Below are 26475 nucleotides of genomic sequence, written 5' to 3'. Positions count from 1 at the left end.
GAGCCCACTGTAACTACATAGCCAAAAAGGCATTAAGAGTTGTTAACCTAATCATACGTAGCTTTTTCTCTGGTAATATCACACTATTAACTAGAGCATACAAAACATTTGCTAGACCAATACTCGAATACAGCTCATCAGTCTGGAATCCACATTACGTATCTGATATTAGCACAGTTGAAAAAGTCCAGAAATATTTCACAAGAAGAGTTCTCCACTCCTCTACTCGTTGTAGAATACCTTATGCCACCAGACTTGAAATTCTAGACCTAGAAAACCTTGAATTATGCCGTCTTCGGTCTGATCAAAGTATGGTATATAAAATCATACATTGAAATGTCCTACCTGCCAATGAATACTTCAGCTTCAACCCAAGAGCACACAATAGATACAAACTCAAGGTTAACCGCACCAAACTTGATTGCAGGAAATACAACTTCAGCAACAGAGTGGTCAATGTCTGGAATACTCTACCTGACTCTGTAGTTTCTTCCCCAAACCCCAAAAACTGTAACCTTAGACTGTCTACTATTGACCTCACCCCTTTCCTAAGAGGTCTGTAAGGGGCATGCATAAGCGCACCAACGTACCTACCTTCCCTGTCCTATTGTTTCTTTTTATTTTTCTTATATGTACCCATTTCATGCATTCATAACTATGTATATACTTATACCTATTATCTTGTAAGCAATTGACAAATCAAATCAAATAAAATAAAGAGTACACTCCTAATGTATGAGGAATACAAGTAGTCCATGTTTAGCAACCACAATTGGGACTAGCAACTCAGTCATTTGGCAAAACAGGTAAATGAAACCACAATTGTGCTTACGATCTTACTTCAGCCTTCCTTTCCTTTCCAAACCTCCTATGTCTCTGGGTAATACCTTAACTATTGGATAACTGGTCCCTCGCCCCCCACACCCCATGGAAATACTTGAAATAAGAACTTGTAGCCATAGGAAGGGAAAATTGTATGAGTTCAGGCATCCAAGCAAAAAAAAAAAAAGAATGGTAACAGATAAGAACTTCAAATGATATAGTTGACTAAATGTAGTTTCTTGTCTTTGTGTTTGAATAGAATGAAGAAACTTACATTTTTGAGTTGGATGAATTTGTGTTTTCTTCACTCTAAAGATGCAGTGCAAGCTGTATTTCAGTAACATTGCGCTCTGTGTATAATGAATACTTTTAACTGAACATGTATCAACTGTCTAAAATAACAGAATTTCATCCAACATTCTGTGAGTGGATTTTTGCTTGTCCAGTGAGACTTACCCTCCTATCATCCCCCCCAATCTGCTCCAAAACATTCCCCAGCAGATATGGGATGCCAGGATGAATTTGTTCCACTGGCAGATGTCTTTCTGTCAACTGATTGTCAATTGGATTCAACCCAGAAAGAATAATTCAGCCAGTTTTGTAATTCAGATACTCCGAATGGTCATATCACATGCCCCATTTCAGATACAATTCTAAACACAAAATCAGTAATTTTGGAACGATTGTGTCTCTAATGTCATTATACTTTTGAGAAGAGATAATCTTTCAAACATATGCTTGCTATTCTAAATATGGCCGTTTGCTATCTTGCCATCAAAACTTAGATAACTTCTATACTTTTTTTTTGGCTTAATCATCCTAAATTAACTTTTTTCTCTGAATACAGGAATGTACATTTAACTTAATTAGACCTGATCTGGCACTTTTGAGTGGGTACCAGGGTTGCATAATAGACCCCAGGAAAGAGGGTACAACTTTATTCTCCATAATTTCCCAAAGTAGGATATCAACTAATGGGTGGTAGCTTTACAGAAAAAGATCCAAACTCAAAATTAAGAATAATTTCTTGTCCACAAAAGCTATTAAGCAACGTTACAACCTGCTTTTGGGAGCTGTAGGGGCTTCGTTGCTGGAGATTTAGATAACCATTTCTCTAAGATGGTTTGAGGATTGTTCTGCTTCCAAGCCATAGGCTGCTAACTCTAAACAGCACAAGGATTCTTGCTCTGGGTAGTGCTTTAACCGGAAGACTTCCAACATCCGTGCTAGCCCTATGATTCTATGAAGCGGGCAAACAGAACACAGTTCTGAAGCAAAATACTTTAGGAATATAACTCTTAGTGAACAAGACTGATAAGTAGAAATGGGCAGAGCCATAGGCCCAACATGTGGAGGATAGCAAGTTATGGATGCCAGTATTAAAGTTGGAGGTTGCTTCCCTAGGAATGAAGCCAAAAGGTGACTTAAGTAAGTTGAAGAAAAATTTTCTGGAGATGCAGAAACAATACTGGATGCAGGAGCAGACTCGGGCTACAAATTTGTGTGCCATGGGGGAAGTACCAGAGAAATCACTATGGTAGACTGATCCATTGACAAATAGTATTTGTTCTTTATCTGGATCTAGCTTTGTTTCACCAGCCTCCTTCTTATTGATACCAGAACCCGCAGAGAACCTTTACCGTGCAACTTATGAGATTTTTTTCAAAAAGGATTTCATGTGAATGGGATAATAGTGTGGATGGTGTTAGATCGCGGGTGAAAGAAGATGCAGGACGATCAGATCGGTGAAAACTCTTTATTTTGTCTCGGCAGGAACTGAGGAACTCAAGCAGCGACAGCACCTTTTACAGCTGAGCAGTCCGCGGCTTCAGCCAGTGACGGCTATTTATTTTCCCACTTCTGCAGTTCAACCAATCACAGGTAGGTATGCTAATATCGAACAGATGGGATAATAGTGTAGATAGAATAATAGTGTGTCCAATGTGCTACTCACCTGGGCTGATGATACACACATAAAACATTCTGGATCTGCTGCCGAGTTTGAGAAAATCCTGCTCAACACTGCCTAGCAGAAAGAATGGATGATGATGATGATGATGATGATGATGATGATGTATAATTTATTTAGAAGATTGTATTCTTGAGTCTGGTGCTTGAGTAAAGGAAAGTAACATGGTGACAGGAAAGCCTTACATCTTATCTGAGAAGAAACAATTGTGTGTTTTCTTACTTTATGGAAAGTGAGTGAATTGGGTGCGAACTTGAATTGCATGGATCAGATCAGAGGTGAAAGAGAGCTGAGCTGAGAGAGGAAGGAAATGATGGAAGCCTCATCATAAATGATCATTACAAATAATAAGGACAATGTTATCTAGAGGCATATAAATTAAATCCTTTAGACAAGGAAAAGAGATAAACGTGCAGAGTCCCTTTGCTAATTACTATTTACTTAGTAATTATTATTCAACATGTCTATTGATATATACATGCCTAATATAAAGATTTTTCTAGGAATTTCCAGGACTAAGAATCTCTGGATTCCCTTCCTCTTGTATCTTTCACCACTAAATAACTGAATTAACAGGGAAGAGATCTTTGCTTGTTAACCGGCTGTGCTAGAACAACTGAGTTTATTTTGAATGATCTAGCGGTGATATTTATTCATTTGCTTACTTTGTAAGATAATTTTTATCTTAAAGCTTATTCCTTTGTTAAGCTCACGCAATTAGTGGTCTTTTATTAAAATGACACAGATGGTGTGCTTAACACACATTTGCATACTGTTACTTATTTTAATGCCACAACTACTGCAAAAATGTTCTATTGCTGACTGCTAGCAAAATCAGTGCATAGAACGGATGGTAGCTTTTGACCTTATTTTTTCCTATGGGGAGGGGGTCAATCCTTTAAGAGTCAATGAATCCAGTGAAAGAGACAGCCAGGTTGGTCTTTTGCAGCAAAGTGAAAGAATCCTTCAGCAATGTAATCACATTTATTCTGCCAGAAATCTAATGTTTAAGCCATGATAAATGCCATGGGGGTTTGTGGCTTGTGCATTTGCATGGCAATGTGTATGCATGTGTTTTTCAAAAAATTGTGTCAAAAAATTGTGTCAGCCTAATATCCTTGCAAGATAAAAGCCAAGAAGAAACTAAGCCGCATTTGTCCAAAAAGGAAGTGATGGTTTTCTTTACAGACTAGGATTGAGATCAAGAATTTATAAAGAAAGTAAATAAAAATGCATTTTTAAAGTTTGCAGAAAATAGTTTGGAAATTTGTATTTATAATTCCTTGAGTTAGCAACAACATGCTGAACAGATGCATATAGATTTGCTCATTTGGAATCTCTGGCCTGTAGTAATAAGGGCATTTCTGATTGAAGTGTTGCAAAAAGAAAAGGTTTTTTTAAAAATAACACCATACTTGCAATCTGAAATCATGATTATATTGTCCAATTTCTGTTCCTTAAACACAGACTTTTATGAGTGCCAAGATAATGTGTATGTATGTATGTATGTATGTATATTTTATGCTGAACCTAGTTGCAGGCTATATAATCTTTTCAACTCCTCCAATTCTCTTTAAAAAAATGTGGCAGCTGAATTTCAAAGCTGACACCTTATATATTACAGAAAACGTGTAATTTATTACAATGTTGGTAAAAATTATCAATGTACTGACTTTAAATGGAAGATCTCAGCATTAAACGGACAAGGTTAGTATTTGTTAGCTCTTTGAAGAAGTCCAGACAGGATACCAAAACCATGAATACTAATGCTACCTATATTGTAGGGTAACAGTAACAAAATCTTTCAAATTTGAAAGCACTTCTTCCCTTGGCTTTATCTTCCAGAGAACTTGAAAGGTTCTTCTGGAACCCTTTCTCTGCTCCCATTCCTTCTGTGCGCTGAAGTATCTGGCCACACCTCCTCCTCCTGCCTCCCAAGGTTATTCTCATAGCCCATTATGGTATTTGGATGGGAAACCTAGGAAATTCCATAGCTGTGGGCTAGATTAATAAGCTGAAAAAGCAACTTGGAACAGAGCAATGACAAATTATTTCTATGTTACTATAGAAATTAACTGCATTGGTTCCAACTCAAGGGTTTCTTTGATTAATTTACTGTAAGGGCCAGGCATGTCTGTACAATGTGATCAAATAGTCAACATGATAGCCATAATGATTAAAACTCTGCCTGTTTTTTATGTGTGTAAAAAAACAGGTGGCGCTATATCTGCATAATGTCATGAGTACCATTTGACTTTTTGATCATATCCTGAGGCTACCTCTAGAAAGCACTTACTAGCATATACCTGGAGCAACATTAGTTTTCTTCTATTTTTGGAATATTGTCATAAGATCTAGGAAACTATTATATAGCAATTAACATATACCCAAATAGGAAAAGGGTTTATAGCCCAATCATATTTGTAGATAAATAACAGTTGTATAATTTTGAAGCAATAAATGTTAAGATAATGTAACAAGGTTAACTAACTTAATGCATGTGATTTTAATTGGAATGGTATATTGATGTTTGTAAGTTTATACGTAGACCATAAAAAGGACATCACATAAATATATTTACTTAGCTAATTTCCAGTTCATCTTGAGCTGAAAAACATTTCTAAATTCTTGTCTGCAAATGTTGATATATGATCTTAATGAAATATTAATATTTTCCCCAAGTAATCAATATTGGTGCTTGATATTCAGGTTAAAGACAGTGTTTGGTGTTTGACAGTTAATTATCCTGCAATGGTATCGGATTGCATTTTGCAGTTCACAACTCAAAAAGATTTTGTATTGGACATCAACCAAAATCAAAGCAATCAAATGATGGCAACAAATATGAAGCACTCCAAATTCATATTTTGAGATAAAATGTCACATTCATGATTGATATTTTCAATATCACTTTCAGTGACTGGTTGGATAAACATTATATCAAATATCAAATAAATAGGACATGTTCATATTCAGAATGTCCTTACCCCCATCCACCAAAAGCTGTCCACTTAACTACGCTTGCCGAAGCTGCTGACTTTCAGATTTTGTAGTCACTAGAAGACAAAATAACGGTTCAACTTTTTTTTTTTTGAATACTTTTGTATAATATCTCTCATTGCCTTAATAAAAAGCCAGAATTGCTACTGATACAGATCATTCAGTAAAACAAAAATAACATAACATAAATAGTTACGGAAAAGCAATAAATAGGAAAAACTCAATCAAACAGTTAAGTAACAAATAAAATTGTCTTGAAATGACACAGCTACTATCACCATTACCACCAATATATCTCCTGGAGGAAGTACCCCATTATTTCTTTTTCCAGGGGTGAAAAATAAGACATCTCCTTCCATAAGTATTGACTCTGCTTGCATCACGGGCATATCACTGGAACAGTACCAAAGTGACATGGCATTGTTTTCTAAGACAATGGTCAACACTGGTGGTCCACAAGAAACTTTTGGTGATCCACAGAAAAATTATTTGCATTTTTTATATTGCATTAAATCAGGGGTCCTCAAACTACGGTCCCTGGGCCAGATATGTGCAATGAACATGCACAGAGAGTCTCCCCCTTCGGGGTCTTTTTGTGCAGATCGGAGGGGGAGCAGAAATTCTGACTTGGGGTCTGCTTCAGCCTCCTGGTGCAGGGCTTTGGGTGAAGATTGAAGGGAAGTGCCACTGGTGGCGAAGAGCTGGAGGGCCTTGTTCCAGTGGGACTGCATCATGGCCTGGAACTGGCTGATCATTTCAGCCACTGAGCCTGCAAGTACTGGCACTTGGCCTTTCACTCCGGCAGGTCTTCCCTCTGCTTGGAAAGTCTATGCTCGTAGTCCTCCGTGAGGTGCTTCTCCTGAGCTCTTTCTCGGTCAGATCCAATTTGAACTGAGCCAGCTGTTTTCCCAACTCTTTCTTGTGCTGGCTGCTTAGCTCAAACAACTGCTTCGTGTTGGGGCCCTAAGGAGTTCGGGCTGGCAGGTGAGGAGTGGCTGGGAGGGGAGGGGTGAGTACAGGCTAGCGAGGCACCCCTCAATGTGAGTGACATCAAGGTGGCCATGCCCACCCAGTCACATGACCTAGCCATACACATCCAGCCAGGGGTGGGATTCAAAATTTTTAACAACTGGTTCTGCGGGTATGGCTTAGTTGGTGGGCGTGGCTTGTGGTCATGTTGGCTGGGCGTGGCCAACTCAATATCACTCACATTGAGACATGCATCTCCTCGCCTGGCCTCTCATGACTGTGGGAATGCTACAACAGTTGTAAGTGTGAAAAATGGTCATAGGTCACTTTTTTCAGTGCCATTGTAACTTTGAATGGTCGCTCCACACAAGCAAAATACCAGCAAAGGAGGAAAAAAAACTCCAGAGAAGTTCCAGAGACGGGAAATCTAGTCTTGCCAAGAATGTATTAAGGTTAACGGAGAGGCAGTTTCTGTAAGCAACACCAGAATGTTTCCTTCCTGCCTTCCTTACAGGATTAGGCCAGTAATTTCTTCTAAAAACCGGTTCTCCGAACTGCTTAGAATGTTAACAACCGATTCTGGCGAATAGGTGCGAACTGGTAGAATCCCACCCCTGCATCCAGCTGGTCATTAGGCAGATCGTATTAGCGGTTCACAGGATTTAAAATTATGAATTTAGCGGTCCCTGAGGTCCGAAAAGTTGGTCACCCCTGTTGTAGAATGTTTTTACAGCATACCTTCAGAGGTATAGGATTTCCTGGTAACTTCTCATCCAAGTATTAACCAGCTCTGATCCTCCTGCTTAGGTTTTGTAAATCTAATTACATCTAATTACTATCAATTTGGACACTTTTCTAGAAAGAAATAGACCAAAAAGGCCTGTTTGCATTACCAAGGCCCTTTTAGTGATTTGACTTTATACTCCCTCTCTCCAGTTTAGAAAGGGCTCAGAACATATCTATTTACCCTGGTCTTTTAATTCCACCGTTTATTTTGTGTTTTACATCTGTCATGTTTCAAATTTAGTTTTTACAGGCGTTTCTTTTGAATCCTATGAAACTTTACATTAAGGGTGGGGGAGGCAAACAGATCTTCAAATAAATTAATAAATTCAATGTGCAGGGGGAAAAGATTATTCAGAATCTACAAGGAGGTGGGGAGTTAAAAGATCAAAATAGTCACAACTACATGATGGAAGTCCAGTCCCTTTTTTGTGTGTGTCATGCAAAATCATGAAGGTTGTTTTTTTTAATATTGTGGTTTTCAGCTACTTAGGGTTTTGAAATGTTCACTAATCCTTTGATTTGCTAGTATAAGAAATATTTAGTATGTTAGCATGCTAATTTGTAAGGTTGTACAAGGCTCTGGATTCAGCTGCCTTCATCAGTTTGCAAACATGGTTTATACTAGAGGTGGACAAAGTGTGGCCAGCAAGTTGTGTATATCCCCAATCCCATATTTGGGGAAAAGGATTGTTTGAAAGAGGGGATCGAAGAGGCCATCTATATTGAACAGCCTTCTCTCAACAGAGTGGGAGTGATACGACACCACCTATCTCCTCTTTACAACATAGTTCTTTCAAAGATTCCAAGAAGGTTCCACACCGATTTGCACTATTCAGAGGATCCTGCAGGCACCGATAAACCTCCAAGTGACCTCAACAACTCTCAGAAAGAGTGAAAATGACCAGATGACTGCAAGGGATATAAATCCTTTCATCATCCACCATTCAGTCAGAACTGAAGAAACTTCTTGGAGGACAAGCAAAATCTTCAAGGAAAAACAAGAGTCCACTTGCCTTTTGAAACCTTTGGGACAACCATGATTGGATGACTGAGAGAATCTTCATAGACATTTAGCAAGGCGATAAGCAGCAAAAGTGGGGAGATGAATCAACCAAGTATGCTACTGGGGATCTTGAATTGGTCCCATCTGTCTCATGGAGGAAGAGGCGTCATTACCAGTTTACAAGAAATGAACAAGCCAACCCAGGGCTCCATGAAGCCCCTGTGCCTGATGCCCTATCTGACCAAGAAGAAGGAGAAATCTGGTGGTCCTGCTTTGATTAGAAAATGTTATCAGACGCTTTCATGAGCTAAAGCTCACTTCAATAGATGGTTGCTAAAAACTGATGGCATAGCTTTCTGCAATTTTGAGATGGGGTTATTTTAAAAACGTAATGGCTGAAATAGCTATAATGTTGTGGTTGTTGTTTTTTTTAAAAAAAAACAATTCTCTCCCCAACAATCTATTTTAAAAATTTCCATAAAATCCTGGGCAAACCACTTTGGATTATCACCCACCCTACCCATTGCATCTCCCCATCCCCACTAAAAAAAATACTCTGCATGGCCTCTAGCCAGCCAAAGGTTGCCAATCCCCATCTGGATAGGAATGCCATCTTCACTGTTTTGATTTTCCATTGCGTATGGTTGAATTTCTAAATGAAGCTTTTTCAAACATACTGAGGATTATGATGGCTATTCCTGGCTCTGGATTCCTGGCTGCCAATTCCCAGGCTGCAGAGGCTTTGGGTAGCCTCCAGGCTAGTTCCAGATAAAGTATTTGCAAGCTAGTTGCTCATTGTTTCCATGTTCTTTCCAATGCCATATGCAGGAATCATTTTGATTTGATCATCACTTGTAATACAGCTACATCTATCTAATTAGTCCGTCTGCTTCTAGCAATTCAGTCTTATACTACTTAGATTTATTCGTGGCTGCAACAATTTGTACATTCCGAAACGCACAGCAATGACACTCTTGCATGGAACTTGTAATCCTAAAATCATTTGAGGGTAGCTTTCAGGCACTGGATTAGTAGCTAAGATACAATCAATTAAATAATACCTGCATGTACACAGCGCAAAGAATATTAATTTACCAATTCCAGCCCTGTTTTTTCCATTTCTCTGCTAATTTTGTCTCCAGACTAATAGATTCAGAAGCTTTTATTTATTTTTACTGAATCCTATTCACTTCTCACACCATATAAAATCTGCTATTCCTGCACTTTATTGGTTTTTTTTAATTTCTTGTAAGCACTTGTGGAGGTAATCGAGAAAAGTGGTAATAATGTTGATTCTATACAGATTATTTAACTATGAATGGTCATGGTACTATTTTGAGAGGTATACTATAAGATGAATGGAAATGAATAAATAAACCCTTATTAGGTTCTCTCAAGAATTGTAGAGGAAACATACTTCAAAATTATATACCTTGGCACTTCATTCCAAATAATAGGTATGATGTATTGCCTTAACGGAAAATTAACATAGGCATTGACAGCAGTTAAAGAAACAGAAGAAAAATCTTCCTGTATCATATGATTTTATAAGTAGTCTAAACATGAAAATTTAACCAACTATGAAAGAGATAACTATTATGAACTGAATGTGGGTGGGTGTAATGTTAATAATAATAGTATTCTTGCCTTGTAAACTAAGTATTTATTTGAATTTATGAAATATTACTATTTGTATAGCCACTAAAATGAAATAATTTATATATGTGCGTGTGTGTGTATGCACTCTCTCTCTCTCTCTCTCTCTCTCACACACACACACACACATCATCATCATCTTTCAATATCCATGCTATCAGTTCTCATTAAAGAAAGATAACAGTTTCTCATATATTCTGATATAAAAATTACATTGCATAGAATGTCCATGTACACTGTATTTAAAAAACTTACCAAATCTATTAGATCACAGAAGACTGGGTTAGGGAGTAGAAAATAAATGCATGCACAAATTATTGCTAATATTTCTATTATTGCACTGTTGGTTTGATATTACAAACTTTTGCCTTGAGCTGAGAATTTCCTATTTTCACATCTCTTCATTTTCTTTTGTTTAGTAAGAATAATTTTGCAGCAGTTTTAAAACGAAACAATAACATATTTTAGACATTTTTTTTTAATTTCCATTTTTAAGGTATGGTGTCTAGTCCAGTATGTGAATTAAATATTTCACATACTGGATCAGACCACAGCAAAATAAGGCTGCAAAAAGATTGCCCTTCAGAATAAATGATAATTTGGAACTGTTTAACAACATATGGTCTCTTTTGCTTGACATATATATATTCTTAATCATTTTGATGTATATTTTACATCAAAATATAAAATACCATCTGTCAAAAGTAACAACTTGGATATTGGCTTTACAATATGCAATTAATTCGCTGTATTTCCTAATGTAAATATTTCTCCTGTTTCCTCTCTTTTCTTGTTTTGAATATGTATTTATTTTACAGTATTCCAGTATATGTATCAGTCATTAGAAGACAATACTATGACTTGATATATCATTAAAATTAACAGTGGGGATCTGTTTTCACTTTGTATGCTAAAAACCAAAGACATCTACAAGTGATCTTTAAAAATCTGTATAATTCCATCAATATCTATGGCAATTGTGACATTTATTTTCATGTTTCCTAATAGCTGAATCCTATAGAATCAACCATGTATGGGTAATATTCTATCTACCTACTTACCTACCTACCTATCCTCCCTTTCAGATAGATTTTACTTGAGGCATCTACATGGATGAGATTTCTAGGCAACACTTCCAGAAATACCTTGACATTATCTTCTTGCTGAAACTGGATCCCAGGTCACTCAGATGACTTTATTGCTTAAGGCAGGATGGAACTAGTCTAGTACCTTAACTACTACTCTAACCTGACTCTAATTTTTTATTGAATCTGACTCAAAGGCAGGATAGATGGGTGGATAGGTAGATAGATATGGATGGATGGATGGATGGATGGATAGATAGATAAAATAATACCCATATATAACTTGATTAAATAGTAGGTTATGATTATTACAATGTGTGAACGAAGTCTATGTAATCTTGAAATATTGATTGAATGATAGCCATAAGTAGACCTGTATTCATTTAGTGGGCTGCCCTACTTAATTCTGTCTGTAGCCCTTCCTTTAAAAATTGTTTTGTGGCTATGGGATCATCTGGAATGATATTTAATTTAGCATAGGAATGTACACTTGAAATGGTAAACACTATTATGTTTCGAATATGATTTTGCACTATTTTGTACTATTCAGTTACACAAATTCAATGCACAGCCAGTTCTCTTGCAAGTTTGTGCCAAGAGTTATTATGACATAGAGTGCATAAAGCAGTAAATACTTAATTGTGGAATATGATTTTGCTGCACAGTTTAGTTTAAAAATGCCTTTAAAATGGAAACAAAGATATATGCATCCATAATCATTGTCAAAAACTGCACTAATACTGTCATGCTCTTCACGACAACATAAGGAGGGGAATCTTTGTTCCAATAGGTGGTTGCTTCAATTTCTGAATATTTATATATTTTTTATTTTTATTTGGTTTGTCAATTGCTTACAAGGTAATAGGTATAAGTAAAAACATAGTTAGGAATACATGGATACATATAAGAAAAATAAAAGAAACAATAGGACAGGGATGGTAAGCATTGTTCCATGATTGCTAAAAGCTTGAGAAATACTGATCTAATATGACAAAACCAATGACCAAATAGTTTAAGCTACTTTATCTGGTTTGGGGTGGGGTGGGGTGGGGAATCCAAATAACTCAATGGCAGCAGTGTTTTTAAAATCTCTTTCCTGTTATCTAGCGATCCTCCAGATTTTTGCAGCCTATATTTGGTAGCACCAAGAAGCTTCAGTAAAATAAATTACTGTGAATTCACTAGAGTGCAGTGGAAAATCTATAGGCCTCCATATATTTTCAATTTTAACTCCCTGTGGTCTTGGCCAATGCAGCTAATAGAGAAAGCTGGAATACTGGAACATCTGGAGTCCATTTTTTCATCCCTGCATTTTACTCGTCTGTTAAAGTCTGACTGCATAGTTAAATATATCTCAAAAAGTACCCATTATCTCCATTAGGAGATACAGTCAGTTAGTACAATGCAGCCAGTTAGTATGTGTTAAAATTTCATGTAAGTTCTGTAAAAACCTGCAGGGTAAAGACAGTGCATTTTAATTATTATTTCTACAGGAATAAAGTACTCATTTGAGACTCAAGTGTACTTAGGTCATGCACAAACCTGCTGTTAGCTCTCTGTTTATTAGTGCAAATTGGCAGCAGAAATTCTGTCCACTGAAATAAAGACTAAAACACAAATCAGGATGTATGTTTATTCATGTTATTTGTGCTGTTATCTTGGATTCATGCAGTAGGTTTTAAAGAGCTTAGAAAAGAGAACCGAAGAAGCCTTGAGGACGCTAGACTCCTGTCTGGTGAAGATGTGTTTTCTCCCCTTCCTGCCTCTATTTCTGTGCTAAAAAAATTAAAGGACAAAGATCTTTCCAATATCTTGGTGACCAATTAGAACTTCCTCATCATACTGCATTCTTGATAACTTTGTAATAAGAACCCCATACTAGAAATTATGAAGGGAATGGGAGGAATCGTGCCAGTAAGACTGTCCCATTCGAATATACCAAATCTCTGTGATTTTTTGACTACATTAGAAATATGGGAATTGTGATATGGACGTGAATCTCATTTCCAATTGGGGAGATTGTGGGGATTTATAGAGAGTCGGGATGGATTTGTAGTTTGTCTATAAATATATAATGCATATAATATAAAAAGCAATGTATATAAAGAAGCAGAATATAGAATGAAGATTCATAACATTAATGGCCCAATACATTCATACTTCCTATTAAATTTCTGTGGGAACTTTTGTTGTCCCAAGATTGTCTGTGCAGAGTAAAACCAGCTCTGCCTCATTTTCAGTAAGGCTTGTTGATATAATCTTTAGGTCTGCTCTTCACATGTAGTTGGGAAAAGAAAATTGATCCATCCATCATATTTTCTTCTACCTTCTAAATCCATAGAAATTTATGTAGTCATGAATTTAAAGTTAAATATTTGAAGCATTGTTCTTCAGTTAGAGCAGGGTTGTCAAACTCGATATTTTATCCCCAATAACACTCCTCAAATTTTAATAAAATCAAAACATAAAACAATATACCGATTTTAAGCTATTCTACCGAAAACCAACAGAAAACAGAGCAAGTAGCTATTACACTCAAAACTCACAAACATTTGTCATAATATTTAATAAGCAAGATCAAATTACTTTAAAAAGTATCCTGTCCTTGTTCTTTTGTTTTCATATTAATTAAGCCATAATGATAAATTCTCATATTTTCTTATATGATTACTCATTGTAAGTATGACTGGTGATCTTGAATTTGAAATATAACATTCTTTATGTTTCTGATGTACTGATTAACAGAAAATATTGGGTGAAGTAGAATTTCAAATCTTAAAAACTCTATTATCTGAGGCTTTTCTTTTAATTTCTTTTTTGCTACCGTGTTTCTCCAACAATACGCCCCGCCATAGGAAGACCCAGCATGTTTTCTACGCATAAAATGAAATTAAGCCCCTCCCCCAAATTTAGGCCTACTTTAAAACATGCGAAATGGGGGGGAGATGGGGGGAACTTGCCATTAGGAGTGCCCCATGGGCAGCTACACCTCACCATCAGCTGCTCCTAACAGCCAATCATGATGGAGCATGGAGGGCTCCCTTACCCCTCCCTTACCCGGGTCAGCAGGCGGTTGGCGTCGGTGTGGATGTCCGGCAGCGTTTCAGCCGCTTCTCAGGCCTCCGTAGCTTCCATGGTTCCCACCGGTGATGGCGCCTCTCTCGCCAGCGCCGTCTCCAACAACAGCATCTGAGTCGCTCCCACTTTCCCCCCATCTCCGTAACAACGGAAAAAAACATTTTGAGGTACCTGGGAGCACCGCGCGCTGTGTTTTGGTTTAATCCCGAGCGGCTGGGTGGGCGTGAGAAGAGCCGAACGAGCATCTCTGCTCAACCCTTGGTGCTCCCACCTCGGGCTCTGCAAGTTTGCAAAAGTCCTGGTGCGCAGCCCATTCCTGCATTCCAAGCGCCCAGGTCAAGCTGCAGCTGTCCCTCTTTCGCCAGCGCCGTCTCCAACAACAGCGGCAGCAGTGGCGGGAACCATGGAACTTATGGAAGCGGCTCCCCCACCCGAGAAGTGGCTGAAACACTTCCACACTTCCCGCCGCTGCTGCCGCTGTTATTGGAGACAGCGCTGGCGAGAGAGGGACAGCTGCAGCTTGGCCTGGGTGCTTGGAATGCAGGAACGGGCTGCGCATCGGGACTTTTGCAAACTTGCAGAGCCCGAGGCAGGATCACCAAGCGTAGCAGCAGCAGACACTCGCTTGGCTCTTCTCACGCCCACTCAGCCACTCAGGATTAAACCAAAAAGCAGCGCGCGGCGCTCCCAGGTACCTCAAAATCTTTTTTTCCCTGTTGTTACGGGGACGGGGGAAAAGTGGGAGCGACTCAGATGCCATTGTTGGGGACGGCGCTGGTGCGTGGGGGCGGGGAGAAATTAATTCCCCCAAAAAAGACGTCCTAGCTATTTTTTCGGGGCTCAAAAAAAATAAGGGCCAGCCTTATTTTGTGAGGAACACGGTAAGTGATATTCCCATTATGTATAAATGAAAAGTCCCATTTTCAGCAAATGCATGGAACCCAAAAGGATGGGTCCATTCATGAGGGTTCTCCATTAATATTGATATCCCTTTGTCTGTTGTTTCTCTTTTCTTGTTTAATTCTGTTTTTAGAGTTTTTAATGCTTCTTCACAATTGTTAGTAATTAAGTTTTTAAGTACTGCAACTATAGTTTTATATTTATTGTTTATTGGATTGTTGTGTGCTATCTGGAGACATTAAAATGGGTGCCCATATAAATTTGCTAAATAAATTGTAAAATATGAGACTTTTCCATTGTTAGTATGAAATTTATTAATTTAATCATAAGTCACTGCAGTTCTAAATCAAGACATCCATACGACCCATGGCAGCTTTCCCCATGGTTGGTGACATTAAACATAACTGAAATTTCCAATCACTGTCCTCCCAGGTTATGCCATAGCAATGTACAGAGAGCAACCATTTCATCTCTACTCCAGATGCATTCAGGGCACACTGGGGACAGCAGCTTGATTTGGGACGATGTGGTTTCTTTTCAGCCCCAGGACAGGAGTAAAGCATGGCAAAGTGGCTACAGTAGCAAAAACAGATCATGGTTTAGAAATAATTGAAGATAAGGCAAGGTAGAGTTGGTGCTCCTATTAAACTGCCCCATCATCATTCCCTGTTCCTTGGTGTCTTTCTTTTTGTCATTGGCATGGACAAATTTTCTTCTAAAGGAAACCAACTTTATCATTTCATTGCTGTAGCTATAGCACATCCTGGCAGTCCCTATGTTATCCCTACCAGCGAGGTGCTAGCTTTATCTTATTCCCAGGCCATAATTTACACAGCTTTTTTGCTTTCCATACTGCCAAACACCTGGATCCATAAAATACAGAAGGGGGCAAAAACAGATAGAGCAGCACGGCCCTGGCAGCTCATCCTGTCACCACAGCTAGGACCAAGACCATCCCAGCAAATATGGCTTCCTTTGAAGTGCAGGAGATGGCTGCTTTTCCACAAGAGGAAATTCTGGAGAGATAATTAAGGCTTGTTCAAAAACCTATTCATCATTTTAGCCATTGTCTATCCACTTCAGGATGAAGGCCTCTTCCACATGTTTAGAACCAATACTGTCCTGAGCTTTCTTTTGCCAATTGGGCCCACCATATTTGCTGATGTCATCAGTCCATCTTGTTTTAGGTCTCTTTTGTGGATACTTTTTATCAAGTGGGATCCATTCTATGATTGCCTTGTTCCACCTGCCATCCATTCGTCTTGCTATGTGATCAGACCATTTCCACTTGAATTCTTTTACTCTCTTGATGATATCATATATTTTTGCTTGTCCTCTAATCCATGTGCAGGTCTTTCTATCTTGTCTTGTGGTGCTGAGCATGGATCTTTCTGTGGCTCTTTGCGGCATTCGTAGCTTTTAGATCAATTGTGAGGTTAGTGTCCATGTTTCACTGGCATATGTTGGAGCAGGTAGCACAAACTGATCGAAAATTTTTCTCTTCAGGCATACAGGGAGGTTGTTCTTGAAAATTATGCTTAAAAGCTATTCAAACCTGAAAATATCCCTACAGATATACATCTTCTGGAAAGAAAAACAGTATCTATTTTTCTTCAGTATAGTATCTTGTTACTATTGGCTACAGAAAGCAATGATTATCTCAATGAGGAAGTGTCCAATGCACTAGGTATTTTATTATTATGAAAATTTGGTAGTCACCTAAACATGCAAAAACATGTCTTTTTCCAGTATGGGACCAAAAAGCCCAATGCTCCAGTTTCTGAATGCAGTGGATTTTCCACAGCCACCACTACACCCCTTAATCAAAACTATCTATTTGAATGAAAAAGTCACCTGAAGTTAAGATGACCCCCCCCCCAAAAAAATGGACCAACTGCCCCCCACATCTGTCTCAATAATCTTCTTCACAGCAAATCCTTTTCAATTTTCCCCATTTTAAAAATAAATTATTTAAGGAAAAAACTATTTTCTTTTCAGGGAAACAGAACTGTAATGTCACAGTTGGAATCAATTATAGTACAACTGAGCAAATAATAGCTACCAGACTTATTTCCCTTTGTACTGTGGGTTCCCAAGAAGATGGAATATTTGATTTACATATCTTCTGGGTAGTCTGTCTAGGTTGTAGGACTACTAATTTATTTGTATTTACAGGAAATTGTCCAAGCTATTGTTAACTAAATTAGAGAGGTAGGTTTCATTGCCAGATAATGTATAGAGAGTGTGTGAAATGAACTGGCTTTGCTGGCTGTTTTCCAGGAGAGCTTTGCTGGCTATCACCCAAAATAGTTTTGGCAATAGCCATGTCAGGAGCCAGGATCATCACAGATGGCTATCACCATGATACTCTGCTTGTAATCTTCTCAGATGTATCTGGCAGATTGTTGCTAGATACAGATTTTGGGACTGTGGAAGGATCTTTCCATTTATCCAGAAGAACAACTGCAGATCCAGATCCCTACTATATCAAGCCAATTTCAATTATGGAAAAGTATTCCTAATCTAGAATCCTCTTATCAACTATCAGCTGTCCTTGGCCTGACAATCAGCTGTTCTTGATCTGATACTCAACAACAGAACAATAATAAGTAGATCACATGGGCATCCACAGCATCCTGCTGCTTTTATGAGAATGAGCTACCTGCCAACACACTACTAGCTCCATCCCTTTGGGACTTGCATGGGACATCACAACACATATACAAAAGGGGTGGGACTTGCATTGCAATGGCACCACATTACTTTTATCATTCTGCCTCCTGTACACCTCTGCAGCTTGATCTCTCTGCTGATGCCATTGCCATGAGAAGCTAATGGGGGAAGGCTCTCTGGATGGATCAGAATGCTAAAGGAGGGACATATTGTTTCTCCTTTAGCATTCTGATAAAAACAAAACTGCAGAGAGGAGGAAAAACAGAGACAGTAAAGAAAGCCAATGTGAGTACATAAGAAGCTTCATTAGTATCCGAAAAGAAAAAAAAGAACACATGCAAGAAATGGGAAATTGGCCAAGCCAAAAAGGAAGAGTACAGACTAGAAGCTCCAAATTGTAGTGTCAATGTAAGGAAAGCAACAGAATCAGTATTCCAGCTGCTCAAGTAAGAAAGCTAATAATAACAAAGAAAAGCCTTCTATTTTGGTTTAGACTTTTCTGACAAAAATATTGTAGGTTCCATAAGATCAAGCAATGGTGAAGATTAAAAAAAAAAGACAAATTCAACGGTGAGATGGGCCTCTTATAAATTCAATAAATAAATAAATTTCAAAATTGAGACGGACAGAAACAGGGTTTGAAACACCTCTCTGAATTACTGTAGGTTAAATCTCCAAGACCAGGTGAATTCTATTCTGGGGTAATAGAAGTACTAGCAGATGGTCTGGCTAAACTCTTAGCTATGATTTTTAGAAATCCTGGAGGATATGATTGGAAGGTAGTAAGTCTTTCCCCTCTCTTCACAGAAGGGAAAAGAAAAGCCCAACAACCTACAGACCAATCTATCTGGCTTCAATATTTGGGAAAATTCTAGAGTGGCTTATAAAGAGATCAGTCTATAAACACCTAAAAATAGTGCAATAATAACCAGAAATCCACAAACATTTGTCAAGAATAAATCTTGCGGTGTCACCTTATCTCACTTTTAAATTAAATAACTTCCTTAACAGATTGTAAGAATACTAGAGATATCATATAATTTGACTTCAGCAAAGCACTTCACAAAGTATCCCATGATATGATAATTAGTAAGCTTAATGAAGTGTGACTGGCATGCCAATTAAATGGATACATAGCTAATTCAAACATCTACCTCAATAAGATTTGATCAGTGGTCTCTCCTCAAACTGGAGAAAAATATCAAAAGGGCTGCCACAAGAATCAATACTGAGTCCTCTGCTCAGCAGTAATTAATGATTGGGATGAGGAGGTAGAAGAAATGTTTGTCAGATTCACACAGAAGATACAAAGTTGGGTGGGACAGTTAAGACTGCAAAAAATATTAAAACCTTGATGCTGATGTGGAAGAAATCACAAGAAAATAATCAAATTAAATTCAAGAGAGACAAGTGCAAATCTCTTATAAGACTAGGGATTCCTTGATTAATAATGAAAAATGTGGAAAAAGGTTATTGGCGTAATAGTTGCTTGCAAAGCATGAATACCAGCAGCAACGTACAGCTGCAAAAAAGACAAGTAGAATTTTAATTTGTACTAACTTAAGTATAATTACCAAATCAAAGGAAACAACAATCCATTCCATTCTGCTTTGGATAGACATTTACACTATTAATGTAAACATTGACCACCTACCATTGCAACGTTGAGATGGGTGACTATATAAATTTAATAAATAAATAAAGTTTAACAATGGAACCAGTTGCCCATTGAGGTGTTGTTCCCTTCCATGCATGTGTTGAGCCAGAAGCTAGGCAGCCTTATTTGTCTAAGATGCTGTAGCTGTGGTTCCTGCACTGACCAGGAAATTGGACGGAATGGACTAAAGCAGACCTGTGCAACGTACGGATCACAGACTATCAAGCAACCTTGTGTGCTTCATTGGCATTTTTCAAAACTTCAATACTCACCACTGCCGAATGTCGCATTGCTATTGTAGAAGGATCTGTCTTCACTACTCCAAAATATATACTGCTGAGCAGATACAATGCATCACCAAAACCCCACTTTAATGCTGCCTCTGGAGTTCTAGTCACCAAACAGCTGATCAACGTCAGTATTCCATTGTGACTCACAATTCTTTTTACCATGGTGGCTCTTTTTCCTTCGACAAGTTGTGCAAGCCTGATTCCCTTTCAACTCTATTATTTAAGGTTCCATACCACAATTATGAATTAAGTTTGGACAACTATTACAGTAGATGGTAGGAGATATAGTAATGGAACTTCTAAATTTGTAACTATCCAGAGGCCACTGGATCTTTGCAAGCCAGAGCTAGTAAGCTCTAATTAATTCAGAGTTTAAAACTGATACAATAATAGTAATATCACTTAGACTTATATACCGCTTCACAGTGCTTTTACAGCCCTCTCTAAGCAGTTTATAGTCAGTATATTGCCCCCCAACAATCTGGCTCCTCATTTTACCAACCTCAGACGGATGGAAGGCTGAGTCAACCTTGAGCCTGGTGAGATTCGAATTGCCAAATTGCAGGCAGCCAGCAGAAGTAGCCTGCAGTACTGCATTCTAACCACTTGTGCCACCACAGCTCTTTCTTTTTATAATTAAGGTTTTTTTTAAAAAAAAAATCAGATGAAATCAAATGAAAATGAAAATAACAGTTGAATGTTTTAGATGTGAATCTGCTTATTTGAGAATATGGGAAATATTTCTCTTTACCTTGGCATAATAGGGATTTTAGCATAGATATTTGAAGATTTAGTATTATCCCATGTTACATAAGTGTTACACTTTATGAATTTTACCATCATACAAGATTAAGTATATGACTAATGTTATAATTCTTTGCAAGCAGACTTAATTGGGATTCATCAGAACGAACACACTGAAATGTACAGTTGAGTGAATTCATAAAGAATTGCTATATATGTAGAAGATGGAATGCATTATTTTTGTAAATATTTCATATACCCTCCCTAATGCCAATAAACATGGTGGCAGAGAATGTGAATAATTATGTAAACGCTGAGGAAAATGTGAGGCATAAATATTTGAAAACATTAACTCGGATCCATAGCTTCTGGTATGTCTATAGATGTTTCTTTACCTCAAAGGAAGCAGCAGCTTGGTACGCAAATCAGTTTCTGCCTTGGAATTGCTCCATCCATTGATAAGAATAAGAAGCCCCTTGTCTGGCAAGTGAATGTGGGGTGTAGATTCTTGCACCAGCAAGAGGCTGTGATATCAAGATGATTATCTGGGTAAAACACTGGAATCTCATAATACCATTGCAGTAGTCACAAACTGTCTTTTCAACAGAAAGAAAAGGGAATTGGCTCAGTTCCCAGTCAATCCAATCCATACAGCATAAACACAGAACAGACCTTTTGTTATGAAAAGGTGGAATCTTCAGGCACCTTGCTGTAAGTGCCAGAGGGTGAAGCCAGATTTCCAAGGTAATTTAATTCTCATCAGTGACATTCTAAATACGCTCTCGGCACATAATTTATGGTCCACTTAAAAAAATAGTCTAACAAGAAGGTGAAAGATAATTCAAAGATGTTCTTACATGATGTGTTTTGTGTTGTACTGTGTTGTGGACCAGTTTTCCACCACCTGTTTGGATGTCCTCAGCTGCAAGTGCCACAAGCCATGTTTGCCCCCAAATGGCAGAACTCTCAGCCAATGGACCAGTTTGAGGAAGGCTGAGGGGCACTCACATGCCCCTTTTTGTTAGGTGTAACTCCTTGAGATCTTGCTTTCTGCCCTGTGCAGTGGAAATAAAAAAAAAAACCTGTATTAATCATAAAAGTATCCAGCCTGTGATGTCCCCTAAGAGCCATTTCACCTCCACCAGTTTTCTATACAGGTACTCCTCGACTTAGATCCACAATTAAGGGCAAAATTTCTGTGGTTAAGTGAAACATTTGTTAAGTGATCTTTGCCCCATTTTACGATCTTTCTTGCCACAGCTGTTCAGTGAATCACTGCCACTGATGAGTTAGTAAATCATTGTTAAGTGAATCTGGCATCGCTGTTGACTTTGGTTGTGGAAAGGCTGCAGAAGGTGATCACATAACCTTGGGACACAGCAACTGCCATAAGAACCAGTTGCCAAGCATCTGAATTTTAATCACATGATCGTCGGGAGGCTACAAATTTTGTAACTTTGAAAAACGGTCATAGGTTACCTTTTTTGGTGCCTTTGTAACTTTGGTCACTACATGAACTGTTGTAAGTCGATAATGTATTGTACTGACGATAGCAATTTTCAAGGGCAGCATTCTTGGAAAGGGGGGAAAAGGCACTGTGTATAAATCACCATAATTGACCTTTGCAAATTGCTGCTTATGCAGCATTCCAGCAATAATATCTTCTTTAATATCCAGTAGGGAGGGGGGGGCGCTGCCTATCTACAACCAAAGGACATAGACAATAGTAAGTCCAAAGCTACCCGCCTCCTCAGGCTGCAGAAGCAACTCCAACGTGCGCCTCGAAACGGGCAGAACACAGCGACGGGGCGGGACAACTCGTTGCTAGGATTCCCAGCTTGACTTATACGATTGGCTGCCAATGCAGCAACGGAAGACGGGGCCTGTAAGTAGGAACGGGTGCCGCTCTTTGGCCCCGGAAGTGTTTCTAGGGAGTAGGGCGCTTGGGACGCTACACCGGGTTTGAATGAATCGGGCTGATTCATCGCGGCCCGGCTGAGCGGAAGGTGTCGGGCGGGGCGAGGCGAAGTGGGATTCCAGCAACCACACAACGGCGACAGACAGGTAGGCCGCGTGCGAGCTACGCAGGCGCTGACTGTGAGTGAGAGCGCGACCGTCGGGTTCTGCTGGTGGGAGAAGAGGGAGCCGGTTCGGCTTGTGAAGGAGCGCGTAGGGGGCGAGCGGCCGTTGGTCATCTCCTCTTCCTCCTCCTCTCCCCGTTGTAAGGGAGTAATGCTGAGGAGACGGCGCCTTTAAGCTCCCTTCGAGTCTCCTTTTTTTTTAATCCCATGAGCGAGAGGCCCTCGGTGGAAAGAGGAAGGCGGGAACTTCACGGAGGTGGTGAGGAGAAATAAAAAGTTCAGCTGGACGGAGCTCATGCCTCGAAAGGCGTCTTATCTTGACCCGCTGTGGGGGGACACTTCGGTCCTGAGGGAGCTCAAGCTGGATCTTCGTCCTGAGGCGGCTGAGAAAAGAGGCATATGAAATTTCGCAGGCTGAGGCTGCTCTTGTCTGCCCTAAATGTCTGTGGAGATCCTCAGTCATCCGGGTCACCGTTGTCCCAAAGGTGCTTTTTTTCAAGAGGCAACTGGACTTTTGTTTGTTTTTTGAAGATGTTTCGCTTCACATCCACTGAAGCTTCTTCAGCTCTAGAGAAGATTCTGAAGAAGCTGCTTGGATGAGAAGCAAAACGTCTTCAAAAGAAAACAAAACAAAACAGAAAAGTCCAGTTGCTTCTTGAAAAAGCACCTTTGGGATGCCTGTCCTAAACTACCAGTGAGCTTTCCTGAATTCAAGTGAACTTTCATGAATTCGTTGAGAGCTTATATTTCCTTTGAGCCCTCCCAGCCTCAATATGATTGTTTTGAGTTTGGGAGAGTCTTCTTGAGTCTTCTTTGAAGTTGGAGTGATGGGCCCCCTGTTAAAAAAAAAAAACCAACCACCCCTCAGCTGCTCTGGTCTTGTAGCCGAAAAATGGGCTTATTTGGATTATGAGAGTTCGGAGCGACTCTTCCGATGCTGAGCAGTTCCAATGTGCTTCGCTTGGCCCATTCTGTATATTTCTCATAGGAATTTTAGAAACCTGAAACAAAAACCTAAGGGCCTTCCTGAAAGGCATAGCTCCTGCTTGATCAGTAGATGGTAGCTTTGGCCAGGAAGACTTTTGTGCTATTTCATCAGATGGGACAGCTGCACCTCCTCCTGGATCTGGAGACCCAACAGACTCGCCGCTTAGTCACTTCATAGCTTGACTGAAAGCTTGAACTGGTCCAGAATACAGTGGCATGGGAATACTTAGATAACTTTTATTGTCATTTTTTTTCCTGTGGGCACACTGATACACATTAAAAATAAAATTCTGCTGCCTCCTCTCAAAAGCGTACACATACATAACACACATATAGATATGCTGTATACGTATACTATATACCTGGGGTGTTAAACTGGCCGCCCACAGGCCAGATGTGTCACGCGCAGGCCACGCCTACCCTAGCTCCACAAAGGCAAAGTCATGATACATCATGATACACCACATGATACTATCGAGTTTGGCACCTGTTCTATATACATTTCTTCATACATTATACATTAAATGGGTATACTTTGTGAGCTGCACTGGTTGCCAGTTTGTTTCCAGGTGAAATTTAAGGTGCTGGTCATTACCTATAAACAACACCTTGCATAAGGCCTAGCCAGTTTGATCCAGCCCGATCAGCCCATTTTGGGTTCCTTCAATTAATACCATCAGTTGGGTTCCTGGAAGACAGCTTTTCTGCCTGGCACCTGCTCTTTGAAATTAGGTTCCCCCACAAGGTCCAGATGGCCTCACCCAGCAGGAATTTTGAGTGGCCTTTCCTAGCTCTTCATCCAGGCTTTGGTGAGGTGATTAAAGACTCCATTAGGTGGTGTGGATTTTTTTTTTCATTCCTGTCCAGTTTTTTTATTCCTTGTTCTTGTTTATTATAATTGATTTATTCCTTGTTTTCTTGTGAACCCACCCAGAGTTGTTGGGGATTGGGTGTTATGCAAATTTTAAAAATAATTTCTTTTGTAAATATGTTGAGGAAATCAAAGGCTGGCAAAGAAAAAACCAAAGTTAACTCCTAACATTTGTTTCCAGCTTCTATAGGTCTAGTATACATATAACCCTTGAGTTACAACAGGACTCTAATTTCTGCCATTAAGTGATGCAGTCATAAATCATGTGACTATTGCTTAGCAATGGCAATCTGGGCAGTTCCCATTGCTGTTGTTAACTGAATCCCATCAGTTGTTACCTGAAGATCAACCCTGATCTGAACTGTTCCAGGCTTGGTCCTCCCAGACCCAAACCTCCATTTCCCAAGCCAAGGTAGGGAGTTGCCTCCCCCTCAACTCACCCAAGTGCTTATTCTCCGCCTCCCCCATCTCTGCCATCTTGGCTACCCTGCACCCTGCCTTGCAAGAAACCTCTGAGCCATAGTGCAGCCCAGAGAAGCCCCAGTTGAACCCAGCACTGCAGCACTGCCCTGGGAAGGTCCAATCCCCCAGGAAGCCCCAGCTGCCCCAGCCCTGCAGCATAAACACACAGCCACCCTGCACTCTGAGGCCCTGCCATCCTGCGTGCTTCGCTGTCCAAGTGATCTTTGCACTCTTCTTCCTCCTGCTGCTATAAGGCATACCCATCCGGATCCTTTGTGAATCAACCACACAAGGCCTTTTTCCTCACCTCTTATGAGGAAGCTGCTGCTACTAAGCTCAAGAAGAAAGCCTTGCCCAGCCAGGGCTTGTCTCCTGGAAGGGTCAGACGGGGCATACTTGGTCAGCAGGAGGAACAAGAAGATGCCAAAGGTCAGCTGCGGGTGACAAAGTGCAAGGTGTTAAAGGACTGCAGAATGCATGGGCCAAAGTTGCAGAGATGGGGGAGAAGATGGGTAGGTAGGAGTTACAGCACCTCTGCTGTTGTAAGTTTGGGTGGACTGCCAAGGGCCTGAATTTTGATCACATGACCTTGGGGGTGTTGTAGTAGGCATAATTTCAGGAACTGGGCATAAGTATTGTTTGTTCAGTGCTTCCGTAACTTTGAACAAATGCTCTTAACACAAGGACTACCTGTAGTTCATTTAGCATATTTTAGCATAAAATATTTTCACTAGTTATTTCTCAGAAGTTATTCTTGCCAAGAAAGCTGTTGGGTGCCTTTTGCTTTTGTTGCTGTGACAACATTATTTAACTCCATTATTATAATTTCTGTTCATTTTTCTGTACTTCTGCTGTAAAAAGTAGATTTGAATACAAGAATGCAGATGTAGTTCCATAGATGTACAGATAGATCTGAAGGATTCAAAAATAAAGCATTTCTGTTTACTATCTTTTTGCCTATAATATCTTGCCCTGTATTCATATAGGTAATCTTTGGTTTACTGTTACTTCTTCAGTGGCCATTCAAAGTTCAAACAGCTCTGAACAAGTTGTATTTATGACCAGTCTCCAAAGTTTCAGCTGTGCTCGCACCACTGCTATCACATGATTGCCATTCCGATGCTCAGCAACCAGCTTAAAGTTATGATGGTTGCAGTGTCCTGCAGTCATGATTACTGCTTTTGATCTTCTCTGCCAACTTCCCACAATCAAAGTCAATTGCACCACCACCACCTTTTCTCTCAAGGATCCCAGCTACGGAGTATGAGATCCCGGGGATCTTATATTCCATAGTGTGTGCCTGCAGCAGCCAGCCACCCTCACCCAGCATCAACCATTACATTCTGACTGCGTTTGTGCTATGACACTGCAGTCACCCACCCACAAGCCTGCTTGCAAGCTGCCCAGGACTTGAGATTTCCTGCCAGCTTCCCCATTGACTG

The 26475-nt window shown here is 39.5% G+C and overlaps 1 protein-coding gene across 3 annotated transcripts in view; it reads left to right on the top strand.

Moving 5' to 3' along the window:
* The window catches only part of PSMD14 (proteasome 26S subunit, non-ATPase 14), a 112720-nt gene that overhangs the window by 28556 nt on the left and 57689 nt on the right, over window positions 1-26475 (top strand). The window contains exon 2 of one of the 3 annotated variants that reach the window (XM_087920083.1): window positions 2596-2703. The gene's annotated coding sequence lies outside the window, so the exon portion shown is untranslated. The other 2 variants (XM_026697157.2, XM_087920084.1) reach the window with 2 other exon arrangements.

This window comes from Pseudonaja textilis, chromosome 1 (genome assembly GCF_049901715.1).
Source record: "Pseudonaja textilis isolate UNSWEBS1 chromosome 1, rPseTex1.2, whole genome shotgun sequence".
Lineage (NCBI taxonomy): Eukaryota > Metazoa > Chordata > Lepidosauria > Squamata > Elapidae > Pseudonaja > Pseudonaja textilis.
Note: the sequence above shows the minus strand (reverse complement) of the source record. Positions and strands in the feature narration are given on the sequence as shown.